The sequence below is a fragment of the Panthera tigris genome, chromosome E2, assembly GCF_018350195.1.
Source record: "Panthera tigris isolate Pti1 chromosome E2, P.tigris_Pti1_mat1.1, whole genome shotgun sequence".
NCBI lineage: Eukaryota > Metazoa > Chordata > Mammalia > Carnivora > Felidae > Panthera > Panthera tigris.
The window spans coordinates 57,139,631-57,161,604 of NC_056674.1; positions in this window are offsets into that span (position 1 = coordinate 57,139,631).

The window sequence follows — 21,974 nt, forward strand, 5'->3', positions numbered from 1 at the left end:
GTACCCCGGCTTCTCCTGGGGTACATTTTCTTGTGTTAAAAGAGCGGATTTGAAGGAAACGTTGGAAGCCTAGTGATCGCCAACGCCAAGAAACAGACCTTGGGCTACTTTGATGAGCTTATGCTGCATGACCCCTGGAGCTTTTGTGATGAACAATTCTCAACAACAGAGCAGGCTAAAAGCCTTTGGAATGAATCCCAAACACACAAAGGCATGAGCAGTTTTTCCGTTTCTGGAATGTCCTACGTAATGAAATTTGTATCAATCTGGGTCAAACGTAGGCTCGCGTCTAAAGCTTGCCCTATTTGTGGAGCTACGTGTCACGAAAGAAGTTTAGGAAGTTAATAAAACAACTACATATATACGATTGACTCAATAATACATGTAGGAGAAGAGGCGAATCTCCCCTTCAAAACAACCCCAAAAACCAAAAAATCCCAATAATTTATGTAGATGCTCTGTAGTCAAGGAGGTGGAGCCTAACTTGCCTGTACACGGACTTCCTTCCAAAGGGGACAGGATGAACGTGGGAGTCGGGTTAACCCTGCCGTGGAGAAGTCTCACCAAAACGACCTCGGCCACGTGATCAAGGTCAACATCAACGGCGATGAGTTGGGTTGGTGGCACGGGCCCTTCTGACCAGAGGGCCTCTCTGTTCCACTGCCTGGCACACCCTTGGACTACCTTCCCTCCTGTGAGCTCACATCTCCACTCCAGGGAGAGTTAATCCCTCCCAGAAGGGGGGATCTTAAGGGCTGTGGAGATGAGGGGAAATCTGAAGGGACTCGCTGGGGGCTGAGGCCGTTTCCCCAGGAGTAAGTGGGGAGCCAGCCTCTCACCTCAGGACCGGGGCTAGGGGAGTGGCGGTCCCCCCACGGGCTCCAGCCAATGCCCACGTCACACGTGCATTACCAGAGGTGTAGGCCCGGCAGAGAAGGGTCTGCTCCTGGCAGTGACCGTCCCGCCACCCCGCTGCTCATCAGACGTGCAGGATCTGGGCCAGGATTCAGAATGCAAAGTGGGCACGACCACCTGGGGTCACCGGGGCCCAGCAAGGACAGACTGCAGGGGCGTGAGCCCGCCCCGGGGCAGACTGGGAGCCACCAGCCAGAGGCCGGGCAATGCCCAGTCGGGGGGAGTTGCAGCGGGCCAGGAAGGCTTCCAAGGATGCACCGAAGTGGACCTGAGATCAAGATCAGCTGTGAACACGGGCTGGGCCCAGATGGCCCAAAGCCAGCTGGCCACAGAGGGGAGGGTCAGAGCCAGACACGGGGACACGGGGATAGAAGGAGAGGGGGGCAGGGAGGGAACAGAAGCTGTGTTACTGGCTTGAAGGTGGAGGAAGGATTTCCAGAAGCCAGAAAAGGCAGGGGAGAAATTCTCTGGAGCCTCCAGCAAGAACACAGACCTGCTGACATCTTGGTCTCAGACACGTGACCTCCTGAACCGTAAGGGAGTGAGTTACTGCTCTCTTAAGCCACTAAAGGTGGGGTAGTTTGCTCCAGCAGCCATGGGGGGTGGGGGGAGCACGGATAACCTCTCCTCCCTCCGTCCCTCAGCTGGGAGCCTGCAGGGGTCAGAAAGCAGGGGGGCCAGAGGTAGCCAATCAAGATACAAGATGCCCAGTTAAATTTGAATTTCAGATCAACAGTCATTGTTTTTGGTAGACTCCCCAATGTTGCAGGGGACCTACTACGTACACTAAAAAGAAATTATCGATACAAATGTTACTGGGCATCCCGGTTTTACCCGGCAACGCTAGTGACAACAGCAGCTGTAAGGGAAGAAGGGAGCAAGGAAGACAAACACCACACTCCCCCACCCCCCCAAATGTCCACAGCAGGCTCTAGAAGGGAGAGGGGAAGATTTAATGTTGAATGAAGGTCCAAGCGTTATCAGTCGGGACTGGACATTTTTCAGTGCTAAACTGAGACCACCAGCAATCTAAAAGTGACCCGAGACTTAGTTTCCCAAGAATGGAGAAAAAAAAAAATCATGGGGAAGTTCTGGACTTTTCATCCAGGGTCAAGCGGGTTCGAGGGGCGGCAGGAAATAAAAAGGCTATCATGGTTGCACCTGCAAGGCTATCTTGGACCGGTGACAGTGGGACAGAAAGCTCCATCTCCAGCTCAAGGTCAAGGGGCAAACAGAAGCAGCCACGATGAAGGGTCCTGTGTTTGCTTCGCATCTGGTCTGGCCCCACCCCTCACCCCTGCTGGGTTAGAGTCACTGCAGGGAAGAAAACTGGCTCCTTCATTTTCCAAACCCAGACCTGTCACAGCGAATGAGGCCATGTGCCCACAAGATGGCACCCACGATCACTGTAAGATACTTTGCTACAGTCCTGTGTGTTTTCAGGGGCGCCTGGCTGGCCGTAGGTGGAACACGTGACTCTTGATCTCAGGGTTGTAAGTTTGAGCCCCAGGTTGGGGGTAGAGATTACTTAAATATAAACTCTTTAGGGGTGCCCGGGTGGCTCAGTCGGTTGGTCATCGGACTCTTGATTTACAAAGTATAGTACACCGGGCACCTGGGTGGCTCAGTCGGTTAAGCCAGCTTGATCTTGGCTCTGGTCATGATCTCACAGTTCATGAGTTCAAGACCCATGTCGGGCTCTACGCTGATGGTGCGGAGCCTGCCTGGAATTCTGTCTCTCCTTTCTCTGTCCCTTCCCCACACATGCATGTGGGCTGGCTCTCTCTCTCTCTCTCTCTCAAAATACATAAATAAACTTTCCTGTGCAACCTACAGCCAGTGTCCCCTATGATTAACATCTTACATTAGTATGGCACATTTGTCACCATTAGTGAAGCAATATTGATCCCTTGTTACATGCAGCTCTCCAGACGGGGATGTTTGCTCAGACTCTCCTCGGTTTTTATGACCGGGACAGTTGGAGGCATGCTGGTCAGGTGTTCTGTCGGGTTCCCCTTTATTGGGATTTGCCTGGTGTTTTCCTCATGACTAGACTAGGGTTGTGGGTTTGAGGGGGTGAAGATTTATACCCCTTTGAGGGGTGTAAAGCGTCTGCTCGTCCATCGTATCAAGGACACATGCCATCACTGTGACTTATCTCGGTTGGTGTTGACCTTGGCCAACCACCATCCAGTGTTGACCTGGGTTTCGCCATCACCCAGTCTCTCTCCTTCCTCTTTTCATACCGTGCTCTTTGAATCGTGTGTTTTTCAAAGGTTTGCGCATGGGACATTTACTTGGGGCTCTAGTCTCTTCCTGCCTCTCCAATTATCCAAATAAAACTTCATCGGGGCGCCTGGGTGGCTCAGTCCGTTGAGCATCCAACTTCGGCTCAGGTCATGATCTTGCGGTTCATGACTTTGAGCCCCGCATCAGTCTCTGGGCTGACAGCTCAGAGCCTGGAGCCCGCTTCGGATTCTGTGTCTCTCCCCCCGCCCCCGCCCCGCTCGCACTCAGTTTCTCTCTCTCAAAAATAAAAACAAACGTTAAAAAAATTAAAAAAAAATTTTTTTTAAACTTCATCAGTATCCTCAAAGGGGTCATAGGAAGGAGAAGGCAGGAGAGGACAGCCAGAGACCAGCAGTGTGAGAAGGCCCCAGGGGCGCCCTGCCCCTGCCCTGGGAGCAGCGACCCCACACCTGTGCCCTCACACCTGTCACCTGCTTAAAAACCCTTCAGTGACCTCCGCCCTCCTGAGCGGACCCCACGACTCTTCACACCCTGGGTTTGGCCGTTCCCCCCGCCCCCCACACACACACGCATGCCATCCCACTCTGGGTGACACGGGACACACATGGCCTCTTCACAGTGTTTCGTGAGCCTCGCAGAGTTGGTGACATCCTAGATTCACAACCCACCATGTCTCACCACGACAAAGCTGCATTTCTGCTTTTGTGGTCCACAGGCCTTTTTCTTCCTCTAAGACCATGAGAGGTGCCAAAACCTCCTCGTTGCTAAAATCCTCTGTGCACAGGCCCAGATGGCAGTGTCTCTACAGCTGAGCTGAGCAAGGCCTGTGTCTCAGCCCGCTCACCTGCGTGGGGCCACCGCGGGGACTGCCTTATATGGTGAAAAGCAGCCCCGGGGCCGGGAGGGCAGCAGGGCTCATAAAGGAAGCCCTCAGTTTCAAAAGAGGCTTTGCACGGATTTTTTGCAGAAGGTCTGGCCTCCAAGCCTGCAGTCTGCTCACTACCTTCCCCGAAGGGACCATGTATCTATGGCAACCAGGAATTAGGTGTCAAAGAGACTTCCTGTCCGGCAGCTAAAACAAAAAGGGGGGGGGGGACAGAACAGGCCTCCAGGAACCACCCCGCCAAGAACGCTGTGCGGAGGGGACGAGGCGACATTGGCCACAACCACGCCCAGGGCCGCGGGGCACAGGTTCAGGGGCTGCTGCCAACGGGATGTGTGGTGCCCGTGAAAGATACCAGACTTCAGCGACGGGGTGGGGTCTTTTCCTAATTTTTAAAATGGTGTGAGAAGACGGTTTTAACCGTCAACTCTCTCAGTAAGTTGCATTTTCTAGAACCCCGAGGAGGGCTTCCTGTATGGGAAACGGCATCCTGAGCCTGGCTTCCCTGGAGGAGACCAGTCCCTTAGGGTAAGTTTGTCACATCATTCACTCGCTCAGCCCCGTCTCCTGCGCCCCTGCTGAGTGCTAGACACCGTGCTAAGGGCCCGGGGACACAGAAGCGAGGCCTGCGCGGCTCAGAAACGTAAAGTGTCCCTGCCCCCGGGGCCCGCGAAGCAGGCCCTGGGGATCCCAGAAGGCCGCCCCACTCCTGACCCCTCCCTGAGCCCACCCGCAAACAAACCGGAGGCAGGGTCGGGGGGCAAGAATCAGGACCACGCGGAGAAGGTGCTGGCGTGCGAAGCTGCTGTCCCCAGTCGGAGCACTCAGGGGCACCCCTGCAGCCCAACGCCCCACTCCTGAGTGTCCCCCAGCCCCCCCCCCCCGCCCACCCATCTGTCCTTCCATCCATCCCAGAGGTACTTAGCCCCCACTGCCCCTTGGACTCCCTGGAAAGATTATGAAAATTCTTTAACCTAAGAGGAACAAAGCAGAATAAAACAAACCCTCCTCTACCCACCGCCTAGATCTAGCAACTGTTAACATTTTGCCCTATTTCCTACGGCTGCCGGTATCTGAAAGGAGACCGGAGTCGTCCTGACCCTCAGCCCTAAATAGGCCCATCTCCGTCCCTGTGAAATAGGACACTTGTCACCCAACCACGATACCGTTAACAAAAATCCTGAATATCGTCTGACCCTCCATCCGGGGGCTCCGGTTAGAAATGCGGGCTCTGGGGTCTTGCCCCAGACCTACTGAACCAGAATCCGCATCGCAAGAAGGTCCCCAACTAACCTGCGTGCACATTACAGTCCGGAAAACAAACTCGACACCCGGTCTGTTGGGGGCTGAATTCTACGCCTCCCGATTCATAGGCCGAAGCCCCAACCCCAGGACTCAGAATGTGGCCTTAGTTGGAAATAGGGTCAGTGCAGACGTCATCAGTTCAGACGACGTCATTCCGGAGCAGGGTGGGCCCCTAATCCAGCGTGACTGGCGTTGTTTTAAAATTTGGACACAGACAGACAGACGCACACGGGGAGGACGACGCGAGGAGACGGGGAAAAGGGCGGCCGTCCACAGGCTGAGGGGCGCCTGAAACAGAGATCCTCACGGCCTCAGAGGGACCAGCGGGGCTGACGCCACCGTGATTCTGGACCCCAGGCCTCCAGAGCGGAGAGAGAGGACGCTTGCGCCGTTTCAGCCAGAGCTTGGGGTCCCGAGCCACAGCGGCCCCGGGACACCATGCGCAGCCCATACTCTAAACCTCGCCTGCAGGGTTTTTTTTTCAACGACCCAAGGCTGAGCCCATGCTGGAAGGTTCTGACAGAGCCCGTCTGGGTGCGGCTTAGACTGTCCCTCACGCCGCTGGCAATTCTCAGCTGCAGCCTGCCTGCTTTCCCAGTTAACCTTGACAAAGTGGGCCGGGGAGGAGGGGTCCGCCACCTGCTGCGGGGGGCTTTGCGAAGAAGGGCTGGCAGGTTATCTGGGGAGAGAAATACCCAACCTCAGGGTGGGGACCCTCAGAGCTGTGGCCCTCAACGTGTGGTCCTGGGCCTGCAGCATCCACATCACCTGGGAGCTTGTGGGAAACGCAGGTGCAGGTATCCCCCCCACCCCAAAGACGTCCGGAATCAAGAGGCTGGGGGCGCCCAACAAGCTATGTTTTAAGGAACCCTCCCTGCAATTCTGATGCATGCCCGAGCCTGAGGAGCAGAGCCTTAAAGAAACAGGGGCCGGGGCGCCTTGGGGGGGCTCAGTCAGTTAAGCGTCCGACTCGAGCTCAGGTCATGATCTCGCGGTTCGTGGGTTCGAGCCCCGCATCAGGCTCTGTGCTGACAGCTCGGAGCCTGGAGCCTGCTGTGGATTCTGCATCTCCCTCTCTCTCTGCCCCTCCCCTGCTCGTGCTCTGTCTCCCTCTTTCAAAAATACATAAACATTAAAAAAATTTTTTAATTAAAAAAAAAAAAAGAAAAGCACGGGCCTGAACTCTGGATGTGTTCTGACAACCTCCATCCATGCCAGCCCGTGGGGACCTTAAGAGCACCCGCGCTCTCTCCGTTGAGGTGGAAAGCAGCAAAATCCCCCATCAATAGCCGCAGGCTGGGTATCTCCTTCCCAGACCCCCAAACTGGCATCTCCATTCAACTGATGGCTCCCGGACGTTCACTCTATTAACTTGTGTGGTGAATCATCCACACGGCCAGCCAACACGGTAACAATTTCAAACAGTTGGAGAGAGAGAGGATAGAATACAAGGGAAATCCTGACACGCGGTCCCCAGTCCCGCTCCCCCAAGGCAGCCACGACCAGAAGCTTCCGGGGGCTTTGCCCGGAGCCAGTCTGTGAATCCACACCCGAGTGCATCCACAGCCCCTTCAACACACACACCGGAAGCCAGCGTCATACCTGGTCTCTTTCCTCCGTGTACCATCCACCCTGGAGCTCATACGACCGTCTGTTTTTATAACGTGCCGCCGTCTGAGAACAGATAACTGAGCCCGTCCCTTACGGACCAGCATGTCGCTTGTTCCCCATCTTTGCCCTTTACGCGCAAGCCTGCATTTCGCGGTCTTGTACATTTTTACACAAAGGGCCCGATGTCGAGCGGCCAGACGTGTGGATTTCACGAGCCAGTTAAAACGTCGAGGGGCTGATACAAAGCGAAAAGGACGTTGAAAAATGAGAATACTCGCATAACTTCTGTTGCATCGAGTAAAATCGTTTCCACACCCGAGTCTCGGGAAGATGAGATTTTTTTTTAAAGAGCCATTAACAGAGCGCGTTGTTTTGTAGGACACTCGCTTTTCTGGTGCGACTACAGGCCTGGAATGTCTTCACCCTGGACCCTGCAGCTGGTTCCTAACCCTTGCAGATCTGTGGGCAAGTGGGGGCATCACCGGGTGCCAGAACCTGCGTTTTTTCCCACGTGATTCACGGGCACGTGAAAGTTCGAGAAGCACTGGGCTAAAGAGGGCTTTGCCAACACCCGCTAAGACCCAGCGAAGGGGCACAGTCAGCGTGAACTTGGGGTGGGGGGCAGGGTGTGTGGTTGGACAGCTGGCTGGGGTCCGATTCTGCAGAGTCTGTTTGCGGGACACTGAGAAAGATGCTTCATCTTTCTGAGCCTCAGTCTCCCCATCTTTTTTCCTTGCGTCAATAAGGAAGGGACCCCAACTCCCTCGGGGGCCATGGTCTTCCGGGCTCTGACCGTCCCAGAAACCCATACGGTCCTACATACTTTAAATTCCGTGGTCGTGGGGTGCCCGGGTGGCTCAGTCGGTTAAGCGTCCGACTTGGGCTCAGGTCATGATCTCACGGTGCGTGGGTTCGAGCCCCGTGTTGGGTTCTGGGCTGACAGCTCGGAGCCTGGAGCCTGCTTCGGATTCTGTGTTCTCCTCTCTCTCTGTTCCTCCCCCGCTCCTGCTCTGTCTGTCTGTCTCTCTCTCAAGAATAAAAAAAAAAAAAAAATGAAGGTAGGGGCAGAGTTGTTTCCCTGGGGGCGGGGCATCCCTTTTGAGTTTCTCCTGACTTCTGGTGGCTCCCAGCGGTCCTCGGTGCCACGGAACTTACAGACGCATCACTCGCCTCTGCTGCCATTGTCACACGGCCTCGTCCGTGTCTGTGACTTCTCTTCTGTCTCCCATAAGGCCACCAGTCATTGGATTCAGGGCCTGTCCTGATCCAGGATGAGCTCATCTCGAATCTTCATTACATCTGCAAAACCTCCATTTCCAAACAAGATCCCGTGTACAGGTGCTGGGCAGACACGTCTTCGGGGGGGGGGGGGGGGAAGAGTGTGGGGGGGCCACCGTTCAAGCCACCACAGCTCGGCCTGCAGTTCGCTCCTCTCTGAGGAGCTTATGCTTGTCACACCCCCTCTCATCCGGGAGGAAGAGAGGCTGTGTCCTCTGAGATGTCAGTCCTCCGGAAGCTGGCGGGGGCCGCGCTCACTCCGGCTGCGTTGTGCACCGCCCTGACCACAGCCCGCGGCTCTTATACCCACCGGGACACCGAGGGCCACAGACACGCAGCCAGGTGGCTGTGAGGCCTGGCCCCACCCAGCAGCCCGCTGATTTCATGGTGCAAACCAGGGCCCCAACATCCAGGGGAGGTCGACAGGGAAGGACGGGCCCCAAATAAAAGGGCGTTCACCTGGCGGTGCTTAGGGAAACACCTCACGACGCCACAGGATCGGGAGCTTGTTTGATGAGCCCCACGGATGAGTGTCCCGAGTCCTCCACGGTCATGTGCGGGAGGCCACCGGGGCTGGGATGCACGCCCGGACACACGCTCTCGGACGGCACAGATGGTCTGCGGGATCCCGTGGGGAGTTCATACAAGCCCGGATGCCCAGGTTGCGTCTACACCAAGGGAGTCAGCAGCTCTGGGAGACGGGGTTCAGGCATCGGGGGTTCCCGTGCACAGCAGCATCGAGAACCACGGGTGTGTAACCGGAAGCTGTTGCCGTGCCGGCTGGGGCTTCGTGGGAGGACATGGGGCTCGAGCTCACGACCCTGAGATCAAGAGTCACACGCTCCTCTGACTGAGCCAGCCGGGCGGCCCGTGCATGCTTTTTGGTTAATGTTTTCCCCTGTCCCATGGACACCGACTTCGTAGTTAGAACCCTTACCTTAACGACTCACTTTCCGTGTGACAACTAAGCGTCCCTTACTTGTAGAGAAACATGAAGGTCCTGGGGATTGCTGACCATTTGCCCAGAGGCGCCTCAGGAAGGTCCTGCTTCGGATTCTGTGTCTCCCCCTCTCTCTGCCCCTTCCCTGCTTGTGCACATACACACTCTCTCTCAAAAATAAATAAACGTTAAAAATTAAAAAAAAAAAGAATTTTCCAACCAAGTTCTGTTCTTTGAGTAAAAACGGACGTTGTTATTTGAAAATGTAACAATACCAAGCAGGCAAATCACACTAGGTGCCCAGCCATGTTCCGAGCCCTTCGAGGCTCAGAACCGTTTAATTATCCCTCAGGCCACGAGGCAAGTTCAGGCATTAACCAAGCGTTACTGCCCCGAGGACACGGAGGCCAAGAAAGCTTAACTGACCTGCTCAAAATCCCATGAGAATGTCTGAGCTGGGATTTGCTTCTGGAATCTGTGAACTCAACCACTGCCCTTTGCTGCAAAGAAAAGAAAGGACGCACGAAGAGAGGAGAAGCCAGCTCAGCTCAGGAACAGGACCCAAACCCACAGAATTTAAGGGCAGAAATGCCCTTAGCCTGCAGCCTCAGGGGCTCGTTGTGGGCAGTACATCAAGAAAGGGGGCAGGGCAGACCCACTAGCTGTGTGACCGGGCCACTTCTCTGCCTGGCTCAGTTACCCCGTCTGTAAAATGGGCAGTGATCGCACCCACCTCCTATTCTAGGCATTAAGGAAAACTCGCAAAATAGCGCCCGGCTCCTCAGTGGCCAGCAGAGGTTGGCTTTCGTTAGTCCTGTTTTTCTGCTCGATTCCACACGCCCAACAAACCACCAGCGCTCCCACGCACCGCGGTCTGGAATGGCGTGAATCTGCGGGGATAACGCAGCCCCCTACCTCAGAATCTGTCCAGGCCGACTTTGTGACAACCGCGTGGGGATCACAGTGGCTTAGGACGTGTGCCTGTGACTTTTAAAAAAACATTTTTTTTAATGTTTCTTTTTGAGAGACAGAGTGCAAGCAGGAGAGGGACAGAGAGAGAGGGGGACCCAGAATCCCAAGCAGGCTCCAGGCTCCGAGCCGTCGGCCCAGAGCCCGACGCGGGGCTCGAACTCACAGACCACGAGATCATGACCTGAGCCGAAGTCGGACGCTTCACCAACGGAGCCCCCCCAGGCGCCCCGATGACCAGGACTTTTTTCAAGGTCATAAAAGGGTTGCAGCTGTATCTTGGGTCAGTTCTCTCATTTCCACACCAAAGCCCCGAACACGGATTCTGGCAGATGGAAAACTAGGCTTCCTCTCGGAGCCTGTTTCCTCCTCTATAAAATGGGCACAGTGAGAGTTGCCTCCATTCGTGTCACTCAGGGTGGCGTCAGGGACCAGCAGCACCAGCAAAGGCTGAGATCCGTTAGAAACGCAGACCCTCGGCCACCACCCCCAGAGCTGCCGAATCAGAAGCTAATTTTGCTGGAGATCCTCTGGGGAATTTGCGGGCACGTTACATTTTTGAAAAGTCCTACCCTGCCTCGCAGAGTCTCGTTTGGAGCAAGTAAATTGTAAGGCTCCTGTACATTATTGACTTAGACACAGGTTAGCTCCTTCCCCTTGACCTTCTTTTCTGCCCAAAGGAAGGTAGAAACTCCACCTTGTCCATAACCTGCAGTCGTGGTGACCCTGGGCGGAGGCTGGTGTCTGTACCTCATAAGCACAAGGTCTCATCCTCCCGGGGGCCCCTCTGGGGTGGAAACTATTGTCCCATGTGACAGACGAGCAAACAGATGCTCAGAGAGGTCCTGTGACTTGCCCACGTTTGCCGAGGCTGAGGCAGGCCGGGGGACGCCGTCTGATGCCACAGCCCTTGTTCTGGTCACCACGCCCTCCTCCCCGTGTCCCTCAGCCTGCGCCCTTTGGGACCCCAGGTTTGGTGCCCTCCCTGCTCCCGTCCTCCAGAGACACCTGCAGGTTGGGGAGGCGGCCCTGCCCCACCCCCCCCCCCCCCACCCCGGGGCCACTCTGGGAAGTCTGGACAAACACCCTCCAAGCCAGACCAGCCAGGACCGAAACAAAGAAACCCAAAAATGTTACCAACTTGCAAATTTATGGGCAGTTGGGGAATGCCGGGCTTGCATATTTTAACGCTGTGTCCTTTTGCCCAGTCCTCTGCAATCACGTCATTCTGATTCTCTCATTCACACGGGTAACGAGGGCGGTGGCTGGGACAGTGAATGTGGACGCAGTGACCCTTCCAGAATAGAGTGGCCAGATGGCTCTGTCTTCCTGAGAGGGGTTCCCCAGACGCGCCTGAGGACCTTGGGAGCGTCCCTGGAAGCTCCTTCCTCGGTGGCTCAGATCTCATCTCTTATTTGGGAGTCCTGATTTCTTTCTTTCTTTCTTTCTTTCTTTCTTTCTTTCTTTCATGTTTATTTATTTATTTTTGAGAGAGAGAGTGAGCGTGAACGGGGGAGGGGCAGAGAGAGAGGGAGACACAGAAACCCAAGCAGGCTCCAGGCTGCCAGCGCAGAGCCCGACCCGGGGCTCGAACTCACGGAACCGTGAGATCATGACCTGAGCCGAAATCAAGAGTCAGCCACTTAACCGGCTGAGCCAGCCAGCCAGCCAGCCGCCCCCGGAGTCCTGATTTCTTGTTTCGCACGAGTTCCCTCCCGGGGACACCCTGGCCGCTTCCTGCATGCAGGAGGGAGGCTGGGAGGGTTCTGCCAATCTCGTCATCGGGAAGGACATCGGAGCCCGAGGGCCAGGAGCAGGAAGCCACACAGCAGAGCGGCTGCTGGAAAGGCCCCTGCGGCTGCCACCCCAAGAACGTGATCTCATTGCTGAAATATCACGGTGGCGCATTCGTTCGACCATTTTAAGGCACATTTAGTCGTTCCTTATCAAAGAAATATAAAGACCTTCCGGACACAAAAAGCAAGAAGCCACACACACACACACACACACACACACACAAACACGGTGTGTCGGGAGTCACCAAGACCATGCCACATTCAGAGACTCCCTAGAAGGACTCCTATTTGCACACGTGGTTGTGTTCATGGCTGAGATCTATTTAGAGCAACGGGGTCAGGATACGCAGCCAGATCCTAAGGAAAAACCCCCAGGTAGAGCCTTTCCAACTGAATGTTTGTGTCCCCTCGAAACTCACATGTTGAGGCTCTAAGCCCCAATGTGATGGCATTGGGAAATGGGGAGCCTCTGGGGGCTTAGGTGGGCTGGACATACACGAACTCACGATGGAGAATGAGAACAAGATTCAGCCGATTCCACGGTTTCTTAAACACGACAATCGACACCAAAGGGCAGGTGTGCGGAGGGGGCCCCTTGGCTGCACTGGGCGAGGAGAAGGTTCTCTTTGCTCTAATCTGGTCCAGACCCGACTTCTGCCCGGTCAGGCGCATGCAGAGGTCCCCTTTGGGATTCTTGAGCTGCCCTGCTCTGCCCTGGAGGGCTCGGCTCTGTCTACACTCGCCCTAGTAACACGGAATTTACCGGAGTTTGCTCCCAATTCCCATGGACCCCTGCCCTGCACGCGTGGGGTCTCCACCAGACATCTGCCCTGGGGCTACCTTTTCTCTCAAATAATCATCCTGGACTTTGTCTGTCCTCTACAGTTCGCCCCACCAGTGGTGGCCCCCCTTGAATGAAGTTCTAGGAGGATCTGAAAGCTCTTTCCTTTGAGTGGAAATACCACCTTTCCAGCCAGGTCTGTCTTGCTCAATTGAGTTCCTTTGGTTGCAGGTAACTTAAACCCAGCGCCGGGTCCATGAGGGCGTAACCTGGATGCCCACAGGCTCTGCTTGGAATTCTTTTTCTTTTAATTTTTTTTTAACACTTATTCATTTTTGAGAGACAGAGAGAGACAGAGCACGAATAAGCGAAGGGCAGGGAGAGAGGGAGACACAGAATCCGAAGCAGGCTCCAGGCTCCCAGCTGTCCGCCCCGAGCCGGATGTGGGGCTCGAACTCACAGACCGTGAGATCGTGACCTGAGCCAAAGTTGGACACTTAACTGGCTGAGCCACCCAGGAGCCCCGAAACCAGGAGATGCCCAGGAGGCCCCTACCCGGTCCTTGAGGGAGCCACCCGGAGGCTGGCCTCACCCAAGAGCGCACGTCCTGTGTCCCAGGACCCGTCTCGACGGCCATTTCACGGGACAGAGACGCTGACCGGCCCCGCTGGGGTCAGGCATCCAGTCCTGGGGCGGCCGCTGCCGGCCAAGGGGTCAGGGGCCCGCGGGAGCGACACGCTTCCGTGTGGAAGCAGAAACCGCTGTCAGCAGTTGGCAGAAAACAAGCGTATCTTGCAACTTGCTGTAGAACACATTCCACGGCCCCCTGGCCGCCGCAGCCCCCGTGCGTGCGCGGCTTAACCATTTCCTTGCTCACTCGCCCGCGAACTGCCCTTCTGGGAGCAGGTCCTCCGAGGGTATCTGGTGATCGATGAGCCGACCTTCGGCCTCCAGTCCATTTCCAGCCGAGCTATCGATCTGGGGGAGATTCTCCGGCTTCTGGCCATTTTCTTGCTCCTCTCGTTTCAACGCGAGCCGACCACGATAAACAAAACTTGACAAGCAGGCCGGGAGGGGGACCGATACGGGTTGCTGTGACCGTGCCTGGTTGGCACAGAAGCCTCACGTACGCGCGCGTGTGCCTTTCTAAGCCTCCCCAGGCGAACCGTGTGTCCTTGGCCCTTCGAAGTCGGGGCCTTTAGGGATGTGTGGCACAGCGTTCTCGGGGGGCCACTCAGGGTTCTGTGTGGGACAGACAGCGGCCTCTCCAAAGGAAGTTGATTAGACTCGGGGAGATAAATCTTCGGCTTCCTTCCTCTCTGAGACGATTCTGGGCAAAGTGCCCCCCGCAGTCCCTGCCGGGGGAACAAAGGCCCTCTGTCCAGCCAGGCGCCTCCACCCGACCTCTTCTGCATTATGAGCCGTGACCTCATGATCATTTCATAAAGCTTGCCAGGCTCTGAAACGGCCACTCCCCGCCCTCGGGCTGCAGGAGACCGCTGGGCCTCTCCAGACCGCCGTCCCCCCCCCCCCCAAATGTCCCCCTCTCTAGCCCTGGGGGCCGGCCAACCCCACCCCCACCCCACCTCCCAGCCATAAATGCAGCCAAGCCTTCTGCTGATGTCACCCTGGCTGTCATCCAGGCCCCCGGAAGGCTTCCTCTAGATGATCGCCCTGAGGGGACCCTGACCTGCAGGAAGGCCTGGTACCCCAAGGGGACGATGAGCGCAGGCTTTAGGGGCGGACACGGCGGCCTTCCAATCCACCCAGCACCCGCTTCCCAGCCACCACTGGGGGGGGTGGGGGTGGGGGGCTCCCGAGCTCCCTGCCTCCGCCTCCTTGTCTGCCCACGGGGGATGGTGACAGCAAGGCTGAGCTCACAGGGGCGGTGAGAGGCTACACGTGGTCACGTGTGTGTGCCGTGCTGGCAGAGGGCAGGGGCCACAGCCAGAGCGGGATAAGCCCCAGCAGGGGGGAGGTGAGAAGGTGTGCCTCCTGGCTCAAAGGACAGGAAAGACCTTTCTCCTTTCTTCTGGCCACCCTCCCCTCCCCCACCCCGCCACCCCCTTCCGCCAACCCTACTTGTCCTGCCGTTTTTAATGCATTATTTGAGGACACACCCCCTGGGGCACAGGACGCTCTCGGACAAGTGGGTGGAGAGCCGCAGTGGTTCCTGGGGAGGGAAGGGAGCCGGCGGCTGTGATGGGTTCTGGGAGGCAGGGAGGTGGCAGCGGGAGGCACCAGCAAGGCCCCCACACGTGCTCCACTGTCCCATCGCACCTGACTTACAAAACGCAAATGCAGGGGCGCCTGGGTGGCTCAGCTGGGTGAGTGTCCAACTTCGGCTCAGGTCATGATCTCGCAGCTCGTGGGTTCGAGCCCCGGATCAGGCTCCACGCTGACAGTTCGGAGTCTGCTTGGGATTCTCCTCCCCTCTCTTTCTCTGCCTCTCCCCTGCTTGTGCATTCTCTCTCTCTCTCTCTCTCTCTCTCTCTCTCTCTTTCTCTCTCAAAAATGGATACATGGGGGCATCTGGGTGGCTCAGTCGGTTAAGCACCCAACTTCAGCTCAGGTCATGATCGCACAGTTCGTGGGTTCGAGCCCCACGTCGGGCTCTGTGCTGACCGCTCGGAGCCTGGAGCCTGGAGCCTGCTTCGGATCCTGTGTCTCCCTCTCTCTCAGCCCCTCCCCCCGCCAAAAATAAACCTGAAGAAATGTTTTTAATGGACAAATGGACTTTAAAAAAGCAGATTAAAACAATGCAAATGCAAAGATAAAATTATTAAGAATTTCAAACCAGCTACCACGGAGAATTAAATCCCAAGCGTGGCCCACCCAATCAGGGGGCCCTGTGTGACTTCACGGCCCAAACGCCCCGGAGACCAGCCCTGACCGTAGTTACTCTTTCGATGCATCCATCACCCCGATTCTTAGATGCGAGAGCGTCATTCATCAGATAAACGGTTTCTAACCACTTGAGAGTATCTACGAATGCCAAACTTAGACACACGCAGCCACTCTACTCCTCAGAACACGCCCACAGGACCAGGGCACGTGTAAGACCTTGTGCTAGAATGTTCTTAGCAGCACTACTCACGCTGGCAATGACGCGAATGCCCATCGACGGTAGAAGGGTGTGGGGGGAAGGGTGGTCTATCCACAGGACAGAGACCCACGCAGAACAAAGAATGAGTTACGACTGACCGTGGCGGCGGGGCCGGGTCTCACGAATGTGACACCAAGTCAGAGGAACCAGACATGAAAAGAGCACGCGGTGTGTGCGTGTGTGTGTTTGTGTATGTGGTTCGCGCACAAAAGCAGGACAATAAATCCATGCTGTTAGAAGTTAGGATGATGTTTACCATGCGGGGGACTCAGTGAGAGAGAGCCAGTGGGTTAAATACTGTGAAGTACGATGTCTTGATATCCTCCTGGTTTGATTTATGGCTCCTGACCGGAGGGGTTCAGGCAGCATTGGATGAGCACCTACTATGTGCCAGGTAACTGGGGACACAAGGTTAAGGATATCTCTCTCTTGAAGAGCTCGGGGTCTGGTGCCAGAGTCAGAGGGATGGCCCTTCCTTTAAAAAAAAATTTTTTTTTTTTTACATTTATTTATTTCTGAGACAGAGACAGAGCATGAATGGGGGAGGGGCAGAGAGAGAGGGAGACACAGAATCCGAAGCAGGCTCCGGGTTCCGAGCTGTCAGCACAGAGCCCGACGTGGGGTTCGAACTCACAAACCATGAGATCATGACCTGAGCCGAAGTCGGTTGCTCAACCAACTGAGCCACCCAGGCACCCGATGGCCCTTCCTTTAGTGTTCAGCGTGTGAAGTGCTCCCCAGGGGAATTCCGGAGGACGGGAAGGCTGGAATGGTTTTACAGGCCCAAGGAGATGGGCCAGCGGGGAACGGGGCGAGCAACACCCCAGCAGCTCAGATCATTTAGGCCTCAATCTACGAGGGGCTCAAGAGCCATAATAAGCCAATAGCAGGGGCCCGTCACTCAGCTTCCTTCTGACTCATGGTTTGGAAAGAGTCACACGAGAGCAAAGCTTAGCTACAAGACTGCTCACTGCAGCGTTGTATAAATAGTGAAAACATTGGAAATAACCTATGTTTCCGACAGCGGGAGATTGGTCCAAAGAGGGACAGGAAAGAGAAATGAGGGAAGGCTGTGCACCCGCTGGAGTGGTGCTGGGGAGGACCACTGAGTGGCCCAGGACCGTGGACGAACAGAACGCATGCCAGGGCGGACCACCGAGTGGCCCGGGACCGTGAATGAGCAAGATGCATGTTGGGGAGGACCCCCAAGTGGCCTGGGACCATGGATGAACAGTACATACACCAGGAGGACCACTGAGTGGCCCGGGACCATGGACGAGCAGGACGCATGCCGGTGGGGGGGACCACTGAGTGGCTCAGGACCGTGGACAAGCAGGACTCATGCCGGGGAGGACCACCAAGTGGTTTAGAACTGTGGACGAGCAGTATATACACCGGGAGGACCACTGAGTGGCCCAGGACCGTGGATGAGCAGGACGCATGCCGGGGAGGACAGCCAAGTGGCCCGGGAACGTGAACGAGCAGGACACATGCTGGGGAGGATCACTGAGTGGTTCAGGACTGTGGACAAGCAGTACATACACCAGGAGGACCACCGAGTGGCTCAGGACCATGGATGAGCAGGACGCATGCTGGGGAGGACCACGGAGTGGCCCAGGACCATGGACGAGCAGGATGCATGCCGGGGAGGACCACCGAGTGGTTTAGGACTATGGATGAGCAGTATATACACCGGGAGGACCACCGAGTGCTCAGGACTGTGGATGAGCAGGACGCATGCTGGGGAGGACCACTGAGTGGCCCGGGACCGTGGATGAGCAGTACATACGCCGAGAGGACCACCGAGCGACCCGGGGACTGCGGTGAGCAGACATCGTTCCCTGCACACAGCCCACGAGTGGCCTACCAGCTCCAAGGCTGAAGGAAGACACGAGCTCTCTGGGTCAGAGAAGGGCTTCATTACCCACAGCACAGCAGCAACGTGAGCTTAGGTCTGCCTCTGCTCCCTGTGTCCCAGGTCCCTCGGGGGCGATGAGCCGTGGCCCAGCATGTTCCTCCCCACGGAGGAACCCTGAGCTCAGGAAATCCAAACCTCTTCTGCTGGGCTGGAAGCCTGCCTGGCCATTGTCCTGAGGCAAGACTCCGTGTCTTAGCGGGCAGAGAACCAAAGCTGCCTTTGGCTCTGGGGAACACGTCCAACCAACAAGGCCTCCTGCTACTTAAACAGCCTTACAGACAGTCAATGCTTCTGCTTACAAGACAGGCAGAAACCTGAGACGGCCATGGAGAAGGGTCCCCCCCAAAATGACACAGAGAAATGGCGGCATCGCAGAGAAACGGTTTACGAAACAGCCCATATGTTGTGCGAGATCTCGAGTCCCGGGGATACACACACGCATATTACAGAAGCGCTCATCCTCTCAGCAACCTCGGAGGCGGTGCTATTCATTACCCCCATTTTCCAGGCGAGGCAAACTGAGGCCTGGAGAGGTCACGCCGTGGGGAATCCGCACAGCTGGATTCTGAACCCAAGGTGTCGTGGCCGCTTAAAACCACTTTCCTCTGTGTCTTATTACTACAGGACAGAAAGCCCCTCCACCAGAAAAATCAAATGAAGCTAAAACCAGCCGTAGCTAGAGATCAACACCATGTAGTAACACGCAAATGCTCCGGGATTAAGTCAAAAGGCAGGATAAGTAATTTACGTTCAGCAGCATCACAGATACGTGCGAAGAAACAGGTACAAATACCCGGATGGTGGGGGAGCATTAGACGCAATAAACGAAGATCCCACTGGCCTCGCTCTGGGGGGCTGATCGCTTCGGGCTGCTTTTTTTCTTTCCTCCATTTTCTGAATTTTCTATAATACAGTTACAATTCTCTCCTAATGAGAAAAGGTAGAAACATTTAAGAAGATAAAGCACCCACGAGGCTACTCGGAAGCTTTTCGGGATAACAGAGGTCAAGACCTACCCAGCCGAGGGGCGCCTGAGCTGAAGTCGGTTAAGTGTCCGACTTCAGCTCAGGTCACGATCTCACGGTCCGTGGGTTCGAGCCCCGCGTCGGGCTCTGGGCTGACGGCTCGGAGCCTGGAGCCTGTTTCCGATTCTGTGTCTCCCTCTCTCTGCCCCTCCCCCGTTCATGCTCTGTCTCTCTCTGTCTCAAAAACAAATAAACTTTAAAAAAAAAAAGACCTACCCAGCCGAGAGGTTGTGCGCAGCCTCATCTGCCCGGAGACTGTTTGACTCAGCTGAATCCTTGCTTGCTTGCTTGTTTATTAAGATTTTATTTGGGGGGGGGGGGGGGGGCGGCATTCGGAAGGATTCAGAACTAACGGTCTCGGCTGCAGAAACACCCCAACTTCTGTCATTCGAGGTAACCGCGTCAAAGCAACATCAGAAGAGGTCGGGCTTCTTTGGGAAACAGGATTCTCAAAAAAATAGACGAGGAAGGGGCCTGTTTGTCTCTCCTTCTAAAGACAATGCTTAATAGCCTCCTTTAAAACAAACAAAACAAAACACAAAAACCCAGCGACTTTAGTTGGGCAGATCTCTCTAACCGAACAGAGCGGCGCGCGTGTACCTTGGCCCTTCCCAGCCGCCAAAGGATCTTGTTACTTTTCTGTCTGAGGCGCTTCCATTTACAAAGAAACAGACCCTGGGGCGCTTGGGTGGCTCTGCCTTGATTTCTGCTCAGGTCATAGTCTTGTGGTTCCTGAAATCCAGCCCCGTGTGGCGAGGCCAAGCCCTACCTGGGGTTCTGTGCTGACGGCTGGGAGCCTGCCTGGGATTCCCTCTCTCTCTCTCTCTCTCTCTGCCCACCCCCTCAACATAAATAAATACACTTTAAAAAAGAAAAGAAAAGAAACAGAAAGTGCCAGACGCACCTAGAGCTTTTTAAATGTGGATTCATTCCAATGAGAATTGGTAAATTTCACATAGAATCCAGGTTTCTGACGCTTCTTGAACTGTTCGCTGATGACACCCCTAACTGGTGAAGTTCACTGAGTTAGGGGGCCACTGCCACTTTCGGGGGAGGGGGGGGACACCTGCTCTGCTCGGCTCTACGGTCTACACGGGGACCACCAACCATTCTGAGTTGCCTGGGACGTGGGTCTTTCGGGTTTAAAACCAGACAGTTCTGAGGCCAAACCTGGGCGGTTGGCCACCCTTGTCCCCACCCAGACCATGTGCTCGCCCGTGGTCCTTGTCTGGCCCTGGAATTGGAGTCTGAGACCCCTTGTGAATTACATGTTAATAATATGTTGACCACGCATGATCTCAGGGTAGGTGGGATCGAGCCCCGAGTCAGGCTCTGTGCTGACGGTATGGAACCGGCTTGGGATTCTCTCTTCCCCTCTCTCTGTCCCTCCCCCACTCGCACTCGTTCTCTCTCTCTCTCTCTCTCAAAATAAATAAATACTAAAAAAATAATATAATCATATATGGACCATATGCCCTCTCTTTTGCCACTCTGGCCCCTGACCCCTTTGCCCTTATGTGATGCGCCCACCTGCCCTCCACCACCCACACCTGCATTTCTTTGCCCAGTGGCTGCTGTCTTTGGCCAGGACCACTCTGCCCACCTGTAAGGGAAGGAAGTGCAGAGGCCTGATGTCCTGGGCCAGTGTGAGGGAGGGGAGGGCAAGTACCAGCTGCCTTGATCTTAGAGGGAACACGACAGCCTCCAGGGTGCCCCGGGGGGACCGAGTCCCTGCTGCCTCGTAGGGTCACAACCCTCCCATTATTTCTTCCCTCCTGTCTCACCTCGACCCTCCTGCTCCCGTATCTGAGACCACTTCCCAAATGACCTTGCCTTGGGTTCTGTTGGTTTGGGACCCGAATTAAGTCAGCCACGAAATCCCCAGCACAGGCTGGCCTGGGGAGCACTCAAGAAAGCATCTTTGAGCAAATCAGCCAAAGGGGTATGTTAGGTAAGCCTTCCTGCTGGCTGAAGTGGGGCCCAGGGCCCGGCTCTGGAGTCAGACCCGATTCCAGAACATCCGTGTCACTTACGGGGGTCACTTACCGCCCCTCTGGGCCGCAGGCCCCTCATCTGTGAAATGGGCATAATCACCACTTGCCCCGAAACGTGGTTGGGAGGACGAGGGAGTTAATGCAGGAACACTCACAGCGCAGGCGAGCATCCCCGTACGTGGCACCTTGTGGGGTCCTTGCTGATCCCGCGGGCATCTCCTCTACCCAGACCCGAGGACCCCCGCGGTCTCACAGCGAGACTGTCAACCGAAGGGCAGGTGCCTGGGGGCTCGGACTCACACTGCCTGGTGTCCGAGGGGCTAAAGCACATCCACCAGACGGAGCCAGTTCTCCTTCACGGTGAACATGCCCGGAGGACAAGCTGAGGTTGACTCTGTGAATACTTCCCGGGGACCACTGCATAAGCAGAGTTCGGACAGGAGCCCAGGGAACATTCCAGAACAGCTCCTGGCTCTCAGGAAAACAGCCAGGCAGAGGTGGGGGGATCTGTGCGTAATAGCTCGGCTCTGGAGGCCCGAGCTGTCTATCTCCAGCAGGGGACAGCTGCTGGGAAACCGCACATCGGTGTGGGGTGACAAGCAAGCCCAGGCACTGTGCTTATGTCTCCATGGCTGACACCCCACCCCTCTCACCATCTATCCTAGCTACACCGGCCTAGCGAAAGTCCCCGTGCATACATGCCTTCGTACCACAGGGCCTTTGCATGGCATCGTGGTTTCCAGTGGCTGCTCGCCAAGTTTGGGAGTCCCAAGACCGCCTCACTTCTGACACCGACGGCAAGTTTGGGGGCACCCGAGATCACACTCAGATTTGACACCTTACCAGGAGGACTCAGAAAAGCCATTGGACCCATGCCATTACCGTTGACACAGACTGAAATCAGCAAAGGGAAGAGGTGTATAGGGCAGAGTGTTCTGGAAACACGGAGCACAAGCTTCCAGGTGTCCCAAAGGGGTGCTTATTCCCGCAGCACTGATGTGCTCGGAGTATCGCCAAAACGAGCGGCTCACCGGAGCCTTGATGTCTAGTTTTCCCGGGGCTCGCTCACTGAGGACGTGGCGGACCACCTGCGCGGCCGATCTCAGCCTCCAGCCCCTCCAGAGGTCAAGTTGAGACTGTGCGCCCACCCTCATCAAAAAAAAAAAAAAAAAAAAAAAAACCCACATTTTTAGCCCAAGGTTA